The sequence below is a fragment of the Halyomorpha halys genome, unplaced genomic scaffold, assembly GCF_000696795.3.
Source record: "Halyomorpha halys isolate HHAL.00 unplaced genomic scaffold, Hhal_1.1 Scaffold390.1, whole genome shotgun sequence".
Lineage (NCBI taxonomy): Eukaryota > Metazoa > Arthropoda > Insecta > Hemiptera > Pentatomidae > Halyomorpha > Halyomorpha halys.
Genome location: NW_027112043.1, coordinates 1,394,441 through 1,405,616, shown reverse-complemented (window position 1 = coordinate 1,405,616; position 11,176 = coordinate 1,394,441). Strand labels below are relative to the sequence as shown.

At 28.3% G+C, this 11,176-nt stretch overlaps 2 protein-coding genes across 2 annotated transcripts in view; one reads left to right on the top strand and one right to left on the bottom strand.

Annotated features, from left to right (window-relative positions):
• LOC106682120 (ankyrin repeat and BTB/POZ domain-containing protein 2) overlaps positions 1-11,176 on the bottom strand; it is a 115,789-nt gene that overhangs the window by 75,244 nt on the left and 29,369 nt on the right. The window lies entirely within an intron of this gene.
• The window catches only part of LOC106682122 (transcription factor E2F7), a 43,983-nt gene continuing 34,289 nt past the window's right edge, over positions 1,483-11,176 (top strand). The window contains exon 1 of the mRNA XM_014422813.2: positions 1,483-1,626. The gene's annotated coding sequence lies outside the window, so the exon portion shown is untranslated. The remainder of the gene's footprint in view (positions 1,627-11,176) is intronic.

Sequence of the window (11,176 nt, the reverse complement as noted above, 5' to 3'; positions counted from 1 at the left end):
TTTAAATTAATGTTTGAAGTACCACCAATGGGTGGTTCCTTCCCAAGATTTTCAAGTGTATATGAAACATACTACATATTTACTAATTGTATTATTTTGTACAGTTATAAATTACAATAAACCAATAATTAAAAAAAAAAATTTCATATTTATTGTTTTGGTGATATTGTAATATTACTAAATAATATTGATTTCCAATCAACCTCTCTCCTAAAATACATACCCAGTATGTGAATTAATGTAAAATTAAGGTATCTAATTAAATTATATCTAATAAAATTATTAGAGGTATCTAAATTCTTGATTATGGTATTCATATTCAGGTTTAAAGAATAATTTTTTCAGACCATTCATGAAAACAGGATTCAGATTCAGCACGTGAGCTACCCTTTTAATGAATGATATAAGCTCATACTCCATTAAATTGAATGAAATTACTAAAATAACAACTAAAAAAATCTCATTAGTAATAAATAAAAATATCATTTTAAATTGAAGCCAAAGGCAACGAGGAAACCAACCAACATTTCTGTTATTGTAAAAAAATGTATCAAAATTTTCCAAATCGAAAGAAAAACCTACTAGTGAACCTAATAGTGATATAAAGGAACATTATATCTTGTCTTTATGGTTCAAAAAGAAAATTTTGGAAAAAAATTATGGATATAAATTTATAAAAAAAAAATTCACAAAAACATTGGTTGGATGCTTCCTGAATGCTTGGGGTTATGTATGCATTATAAACTCGATTTCTTTCAAAGAGCCATAGTTACTTTAGTAAAGCTCAACAATTATAAAATTCTAGATTGTTTGGTATTATTACCATGGGCGTAACCAGGAACAAAACTAGAGCAGAAAAGCCATGCCATGGTCGTTTAGGTTGTGACATTTTAGCACGGAAAAGGAAATTTTTTTATTAGTTATTACAATTATACGCTTGAAAACAAATTTCATTTTTATTAAATTAATAATTTTTTCACATCTAGGGAGGGGAGGGAGCAGCTGCCCCCCCTACCCATCGCTGGGTACGCTCATGACCATCACTATGTTTTAAATTAACAATTTACGGAACTACCATTTCAAATCTAATTGCTAGAAATCACACAATATTTAGTCTTTTTTAATTTTAATTTTTTAAATTCGGATTTCATTAATCATTCAACTACTTTCTTTCAATGTAGGGGAATTTCTGGGAGTATAAAATATTATTTTTGTATCATAGGAATTCGATTAGTGCAATAAAATATTTGTTGTAATAGATATAAAACTTACTTTGCATGAAAATTCTATTAACATTTAATATTAAATTTATTCATAAAACTACGACAAAGGACGCTATTAAATATAACTAATTATTATAACACAATAACTATTTCAAATAATGCAAAATTTGTATGGGCTATGTATGAGCGTTCCCAGGTTCCTATTTATTTTTAGGGAATTAGACTTTAGATTAACCTTTAAACGTTCGTCGATGCTTGAATCACTTTAGTACAGGAGGTTTAAGTGCCGGTAAATTGTACAGTGGAAAGTTCCTATAGTTTTTTTTTTCTTTTCGGTCGTTACTTCAATTGTAATGTTGAAAAATATCAGGCTGAAAACAGCAAAGGAACACAATTAACAAATGTAAGTGTATAAAATAATGTTTAATTCCTCATAACTTTTTCATTTTTTATCACTTAACTTCCAAAAACATAAAATTTATTATCATAAAAAATTTAAAATGCACACAAATAAACACGGACAAACGGTTCATGACTGAATTAGTACTTACAGAACTGTTTCGATGACAGGCGATTCTCAAGACCTAAGCTTATTTCTTTAATTTATAAATTTTTAGAGTTAAATAAATTGTATTGTATTTTTATTAGATTCATAAGTGGTTTGTTTATTAGATTTACAAGAGGGGTTAATTTTTTTTTTCCATTTACTATTTTGATGATTTGGACATGAAAATACTCACGACTGTTATTCTTTATTTATACTAAACCATATTTACAATAGTATCCAATCTTTTTCCGAATTTGGGCCAATCGAACGACCCCTTTTCAAAATATAGGTACACTACACCCATGGAAATTCGTTTCCGCATGCGTATGCGACAGTGGTGAGTGAATAGAATTTAATGGAATTAATACACACCTAAAAAATCAGTCAAAGACTGACTGCCCTCACAGAAGCGCTAAGAATATTGAAACTCACTTAAACAAAAAGTAAAGGTTCCCTCTTTTAGGAAAATTAATTGAAAAGTTGTAATTTTCCTAAAACAGAGAAACTTTAATTTTATTTTTTGTAAAGTTAGTTTCCATGCACTTTGCGCGAATTAGAAGTAAGCCATTGATATAAAGAATGTAGAAATAACATTTTCCTAACTATCTATATTACCTAACTAATGGTAACAGTTTGTTTTTTTTACTAACTAAAAATAATTAAAGTAAAAAACAAAATAAATAAATTGAGACCTACTGATTATTCGTGAACAACAATTAATTGTCTTAGTTGTTGTTTAAATGTCTTAGGACATACAAAGTTCCTTTTTTTTTTTTTTTCAAGTGAAGAGTAAAATGTTATAAAAGCTTTTAATTGTTTTTTGTTTTTCTTTAAAGATAATGCTATGCATTTATCAAATAATAACAAGACACACAGCAGAATACGTCAATCAATTTCAAATGCATAATGATAACTGATAAAATAGCATAGTGCTATAATTAGAGTAATTACAGGACAATAGTCTTATTTACCAAGGGCAACCAATAAATAAAATAGATAATTTGATAATTTAAAGATACTCTTGTCTAAGAGTGGTTACTCTATATTGAATTATTAGGTATGAACAAAATTACGTGATGTATTCAGGTATGAACAAAACACTATATGTTCGACATAAAAAATATATTCTTTTTAATTAAATTACATGTATTATAACGTTTAAGTTACATTTATAGAAGACCAAGGTCACATATCGATATATAATAGCTTTATATGTTTCATGTAGGGTAACGAACAGTAGCATTTATAACATTTGGTGCAGTGCACGCATCACAGATCTTTCACAAACCAGCCTACTTACATTCCCCAGTTTTGGGTAGATTGGTGTACTTGAGTTCAAGTTTATATATTTATTGTGATTTTTGATTAAAAAAAACTAAGACTGGAAAGAGGGGAAATTTTGAACAACATATTTTTCATTTCCATCGCTATAAAAATACATATTTGGGGTTCATGAGGTGAAAATAACAAATATTAATTTTTTTTTCTGCCAAGAATAAAAGAGTTTAACAAAAGATAACGAAGTCGTAAACATATGCTTACAATCGGGAGAGATCAGATTTTTTCGGCGTTTTTGTTTTTACGATTCGATCTGTCGTTAATTTTTCATTTTTCTCCTTTCGTTATTAATCAATTTTTTTAATATTTTACATTTATCCATTATTTAGTACTGCCAACAATGAGAACTATTATTTTTTTTCTTTAGAGAAGGATTTGTTGTTGTTGATTGTTGCTTAAAGGCGTAAAACCCTCTGGTCATCAATGCCTATGGCATAATAAAAGTTAAAAGTTAAAAAAAAATTAAAATCGAAGAGGAGTTATAATTTAGAAAGAAGGCGATGTGCTTTTAAAAATTGAAATACTAATGTAATTTTAGCTTCCTCATTTGTGAGAGCTTCTGATAAATTTGGGGTAAGTCCTATCCTGTTTAGTGTTGGCAAATAGTGAGTACATTCTTCAAAAATATGTCTAATCGTGAGAATGGACTGACAATAATTGCACGTTGGAGGTGGCAGTTTTCTGATCAGGTGAGAGTCCGTAATGAGAGTATGACCTATTCTCAAGCGGGTTAGAGCAACTTCCTCCCTGCGGCTGTTGCGGTAGGATGTTGACCATGGTTTTACTGATCGTTTTATTTATTTTAATTTAAGTGAAGGATTTTTTAGAGGAACATTCTTAATTAATGTCATGTCAGACTATTTTAATGAGGATAAGACCTGTCTGATATTGAAAAAAAAATCAATTGTACATTGATATACGAAATTTAATCATAATCGTTAGAGCTGTTATTGAGAAAATCGAAAAAATGCAAATAATCGATTCTTGAAAGTGACACTTCCGGTCAGTTCATATTATCGAATAAGTTGCTGTCATGTCTCTAGTAAATAACATCCTTAAATATGTAAATTCAGTTTCATACAACTTTTAGTTTTTGAGCTAGGCTGACCACTCTTGGATTTTTGGACTCAGGGGACCTTAAAAACATTTATTTATGTCGAAAACTGTAATTAGAAATTTTTTAATATCACAATATTTTTCCCTACTTTATATTCCAGGGTTAAACAGGCTGCGGAGTCAATTAAATTTGGTTTCTAGAGAAAAAGTGTTTTTTTATTTAATCAATTGATATATGTTTATCAAACAAATAATATTTAGGTACTTCTTATGTACTTAAACTTTATGTGTATTTATACAAATATAATATTTTATTTTATATTTTGGTCTTGGATGCAGTATAACTAATTTTTTTATTTAAAAAATCCATCATTTATATAGGAAAGTGAAAATAAAAGCAACAATATATATTTCGGTAAATTCTTCGTTCGGAGGTATTTTAATTATGTGTTTTTCCAACAAATTTCTAACTTACGGTATAAAAAGTCTGTTTAATTTTTAGTTATGATGACGCGGTCACCAGATCCCAATTTTTTTTACAAGTAGACAAAAGATGGTCAATTTCCTGTCACACATTTTTTTTTCTTTCATAATCATAAGTCATTAACCCTTACAAAAAACAAAAAAAAAACTTAATTAAAAAACAAAACAAGTTGTCAAGGCTAAAAATTCCAAGTAATTCTGATTAGTATAACCATACTTCATATAACAAAGAATGATTTATATATATATATAGTAAATGATGATTGAAATAGGTAAAATTAGTAGATTAAAAAAAAAAATTTAATTATTTTTTTAAGCAGAGAATCGAACTATTTGAACAAGATCTCTTCATTAAATATAAGGATTAAAATAAACTCACTAACATCAAAATATTACATTACAAAATTACCAAGTTCTTTCTGGTTTTAAGTAATACATCTTACAAAGGACGATAAAAATAAATTCAGAATAATCATAGTTTCAGAACAATGGTTCACAATTGTGTGTTAATTTAAAAAGAAATTGTTAAAAAGAACAAAAATTTAAATGAAGTTAAGGAATGATATCAAACAAATCCATCAGATTACCTTCCCTTTGTGGATTTTTTAGATTTAATCAGATTAAGAATGAATAAGCTAAAAAGTATTTAAGGTTATTTTATAAGAATTCAGGGTTAGCATAGGTTTAACATATCATCAATAAGGAAAAGAATGTCTTATATTAAAAAAAAATACAAGAAAAAGATAATGGCAGGAAGACCACAATACATCTCTTCCCTTCACGGTACCCACTTTAATGAAGGCAATCCATTTGTTAGGTCTAACCTCATTAAGATGGGAAACCATGCATTTATTTTATATTTTTATTGAGTTGTTGATTAATGGGTTCAACGTTTTTATAGTTTAGACGTCAATCTCCAGAATAGGAGTGGAACGATTACACTACAGGCTACCTTTCTATACTAGTGTGATTGGAAAGATAGAAATATATACATTGGACACTCAATGGTACAAAAATCAGAATTCATTCATAAATTATGAATTTTCGTCAAAGCAATGAAACTATATTGTTACACAAGATAATTTTTACAATTGGGTCAGTTTTTCTGTTTTTCACTAAAAATAATCCTTGGGCATTTTGTTAATTTCTCGTACTAGCGGTACGGGTCAATCGGTTGCTACTTCTAAAATGTACATCAATTGGAGGGCGACAATAAATATTTTCTTTTTGCTTTTGGAAATTCATTTATTTTCATCAGTTATTTTTAAACAGATAAATCCCACACGATATACGTTGTTTAAACCAGTAAGTGTAATTTCATGAGAAACATCAAAACTCAACTGTCTCGAAAATCACATCTCATAAAATTATGTTTGCCTTTCCAGTCTTATAAATAAAAATGTAAGCTTTATTTTTGTTTACTAAAAGTTTTTAATTCAATAAGATGTATATCTGAAATTGACTGTATCGTTAAAAACCGACAGCATTGTTGTTATGTAATAGTGAGGAACATTTCCAAATCACTTTTAAATTTTCATGGCGGAGTAATATATTTACATCTTAGAGAACTGTTGTAAAAATATTATTTTACGAACTCATGTTTAATTTGTTATATAGTCAACAAGTTTAACTATGTTTCGAGTATATAAATACCTTTATTTTTAAATTTTAAAAATCAGTAAATAAAAAATAAAGTAAAATAATAATAATAAGTAAATAAAGTAAAATAAGGCTGTCAAAAATTCAACAAATTCTGATAATAATTTTTTTGAGAAAATGATTCTTATTAATAAAATATAAAATTTTCTTGCAGAATATTTTGATTAAGATCATTAAAATAGTTTTTATACTATAAAAAGCATAAATTAAGTTACAAAGTATAAATTTTCTACTTTTTATTATATCAAATAAAACTGAATAATCTACTTTGAACTATCCGATAGTATTGTATACAAAATTCTTGAAAATACCAAGCACTTCGTTAATTTTTTCAAAAATATAAATAGTATAGAGCAGCATTCCTAAAGTGGGTGCCACAAATGAATGCCACTTTCTCGAAATATTACAAAAAAAACCAAACATTAAAATAAAAATATTAAATATACAGTGTATTCTACCATTTCATTGTATTATTTTTTTCTACAATTCAACCGCTATAAGGATAATATTGCCGATATATTAATATTTTTTATTTTGGCAAGGGTACTAAGAATTCTTTTCAGCCCAACAAGGTTGCCGTGGCCAAAAAGTTTGGAAACCGCTGAAATAGAGTATGAAGGTATAGATAATGCATGAATTTGTAGAGTTTTCGTTAAACTCAAGTAGGTGGTACTAATAACGAGAATCTGAAGACAATAGATTTTTTTTGTTTTTTTCCTTTCAATTACAAATTTATTTCATCATTTTTATAATTCTTTAATGTGTCGACGGACAAATCCAACTTACTTCACTCGTAAATTTTCAGGAAAATGTTAATGCAATGTACTTATTTTTATAAAACCAAATACATAAATTTATTACTATACATATACTACATTGTAACTAGAAAAACTTTTACTTTCTTATAAAAATATTTTTAGAAATTAATCAATTTCAACTATTTTCTCTTCTACATTCCCTTCGTTGTACTCTAACCGTGTCCTCTATTTTGATTAAGAGATTCGAGGGACTAACGCAAATATAAAAGTAAACAAAATAAAAAAGCGGCCAAATACTGCTATAACAACAAACTAATAAGTAAAAAAGTAATCAGCGAATAAGGTTAAAGTATTTCAGACAATTATACTCAGTGACTACAGATCACAGGCGTAAGTTGTAAGAAAACTTTGTGCAGACACCATCACAAGGAGCGAAGACAACAACAAAGCTGCAATGTCTGGGTTAATATATGCATTTGGTTACGGTATGACCGGTTCTGCATGGAAAGTTGTAGAACGTGGCGCATGCGACATTCTCCCGACCCCCGAGTCACGGTCCAACCTCCTATAATTACAAAATAGTTTTCCCCTTTAACAATCACCATACCTCAGTGGAGTCTTTTATTTAATTTTTAATGTACTCGTTTATATATTATCATAGTGTCCACAGTACCAACAAATAAAAAACCTCGTACAAATGACAATGCACTATGGAACATGATATAATGATTTTATATATTATATTTTATGAGATATCATAACAAAACCCTATTAGCAGCTTTGTAACAATGTCCTTCATTATTTTCCTTAAAAATATCTGGATTTATATGCTATTTAACAATTTGCATAGATTTTTGCTTTAGGTTGTATACTGCATCGAGGAAAATTATTCTTTTTGGTTTAAATTGTGCAGTAAATATTGTCAAACAATGGATTTACAGCAATCAAAGGATAACTTCGGGAACTTTTTTATTTTATTTATTTATTGATAATAACTGTATAAAAAATACAACAAGTAAATTTGATCATAATGACATAATGATATGATACAGGATGTAGAGAAACTACCCAGTAGTAGAACTCTAAAAACAGTTTACAATATAAGGTCACGAGCCCATCTTCTTTTCAAGCGCTTCGGAGGACTGCCTGGAATGGAAGAGGAAGCAAGGTTAGAAACTAGTGGGTTTGGGTGGTTAGGGATTTTATTATGGAAGGAATAATATCGGGTTCGGGCTAGATCGGTTACATAAGGAACATTTAGGTCTTTATGGATGGTTTTATTAGTAACAAAATAAGGAGCATTGAGGATTTTACGAAGGATTTTGGATTGTAAAGATTGGATACGAGAGGAATTCGAAGGTTTAGTTCGGGAACTAAAATCGAAAACAAAAGCTAGCAACATTCAGGTTGAAGAATATTGTATAACTCATTATATAACTCGTAATATCCTAATATATATACAACCAAACATTCAAAGTTCTAAGAAATTCAAATATTTTAAAGATACTAGAATTCCAATATTCCTGTAATACTTAATTAATAATATTATCAAGACTAAAAAATGTGTATGTGGAATTGTCAAGTACTTACAGAGTACGTGATATATACACAAAAAAAAATATACATTGTCTGTTTTTGGGTGAACATTAAGCCTCATTGCAGTGGATGCAAGTTGAAAGCTGTAATGATGTTAGTTCAAGAGGCCAAGATTTTGAAAAAAAATCAATTATTCCACCCCAAATTTTGATAACAATAAAAACCACATCCATTTAAGAGTCATAATTGATGACTGCCAGCCATAGTTAAGAGGAATAAAAAATGACAACTATTCCGAAGATAAAAAAAATTCATTTTGGCGTTCTTTTAAAGAAAAAAAAAGTGCATTGTTTCCTTCTAGAAAATGGTTCAGTTTTTACTTAGGCTATAAAAAGAGATTTAGTAGCTGTCATAAAAAAGCAAATATTGAAATATCTAAGATGCAAGTCCCCTAAAGTTTATTTTATTTCAGAAAAACTTATAATTTTTGCTTATTTTTCATTTGGTGCTCTATATCATTAAATCGCTTTTTAAAATATTGCTGGATAATAAACTACTTTAAAGTCTCCTCTTCCCGTTTTATGCAAATATAATTATTTGACTTGAAACTTTTTGTAAATATTGGCAGTATGTACAATGTTTTTTAAATCTACCTCCAGCAAACGGATAAATTAATGTATTTGTATTTTTTTTTATAAATAAAAGTAATTATTGGTATTATCTTAGAATATCATGATGGGAGAAATTATTAATTTAATGACATTAATTTTTTATCTTTCCTTCGTGCTCCTTAACGGACTAAATTTATTCTTCTGGATATAGAAATTTATAGTTTATTGGCATTTTTATGTTCATGGGGAAAAGCTACTTTATCTTTTGAGATAGTTACGCTGCTTAAACTTGAACTTAATAAGCCCGAGATGTTCCCACGGTATTTATACAGTTACGGTTAAGTATTGAACATAAAATATTCAAAGCAACAAAGGATATATTTTCTTATACTTTACTTTCCTCAACTTCAAAGAAAGATGGTGAAATATGTAAGAGAGCAGGAATGCGAATTGAGGAGGACACGAGATGAATTATAACGAGACTAAACCTCAACCACAACAAAGAAGAAACTATATTTCAAATTAAAAACGTCAGAAAGAAGACACTGCCAGTTTAGTTTTGTTTTATTTTTCCTTCCTAATGGAATGTTCTTGAAATTCTTCAAAGATGACGTGGAAGTAGGAATGTCCTGCCGCTCACAGAACATCTAGATGGATATACAACATCGTTTGGAATAGGCCCAGAGAATTGAAATAATCAATATATCAACATGAAAGAACAAAGAAAGTACATAAGAACAGCTATTATATTAGTTTTTAATTATTTTCTACATAATAATGTTTAACTAGATTGTCAAGTTACTTCAAATTTCTTATAAAGAAATTGATAATAGCATAGTACAATAGCTTTAAATAAGGTGAACAAGTATAGATACGACATTCTTAAAGTTTGTGATTTAAGGACCCGACTGCTGGGAGACTAAAGAACAGAACACAACAAAAACATTCGTATTATAGTTATAATTTTAATCATTTAAAAATTTAACAGGCAAGCTATACCGTAAACGACCAAAATGATCGCATTCAACTGGAAAATACTTAAAAAAAAGTAACATACTGAGAAATTGTTTGATCCGATTTATCATAAATCAGAAATGATTTTTGACCTACCAAGAAGTAACCGTACAAAATAAACATTTTAAAATAACTTTCCAAACAAAATTCCAAATTTCTTTAATAACCAACTTCAGATGATGAATTTCATTCATCATTTCAATAATGTATTTTATTTATGCCATAGTTTTAAGAATCATCTCCTGAAGGCTGTTAGTGATAAATAATTTAGATGATTAAAGTTTTTCATGATGTTATAAATGCAGTATTAAGTTACGTAAAATTTATAGGAGGCCATCTTTAAATTTTTGTCTAGCTCATTAACATTTTAGGTTCTAAAAACTTGCGTAGATAATCGCCAAACTCGTTAGGCCTAAATCGACTGCAAATAAGACAAAACAACACTTTCATTTGTTTTTTTTTAATAAATCAAACCAGCCCATCTACAATTTGAAAATTCTTAGGATTTTTATCACAACCAACATCACTGGACGAAACTTAAATACATCTCTTGCCTTTAGTAGACCTGTTGGAACTTGAATCTACGAGATCTAACATTCCAATGCACTTATCAAGGTATTTCATTACCCTGAGGAAGTTTCAGTAAAAACTTTTTCCTCTCATTTCACTTAACTACTATGCGATGGGATCAAAATCAATTACGTTATTTAACTAACCCGAAATACTAGTATAAGATCGAAAGTTTAAAAGGTATTTATACTTTTTGTCGTGAGGTTTTCTGAACACCCAAAACAATTAGTTTCATTAAATATCCCTTCTATCCCAAAAATAAGAAAACGAACAGCTAAATATTCAGTTTATTATTTATTTAAATGAATAAATTCTACAAATCATATAAATTATTTATAATTAAACAATGGAATATAAAGAGAATAATAGTTATCACATATA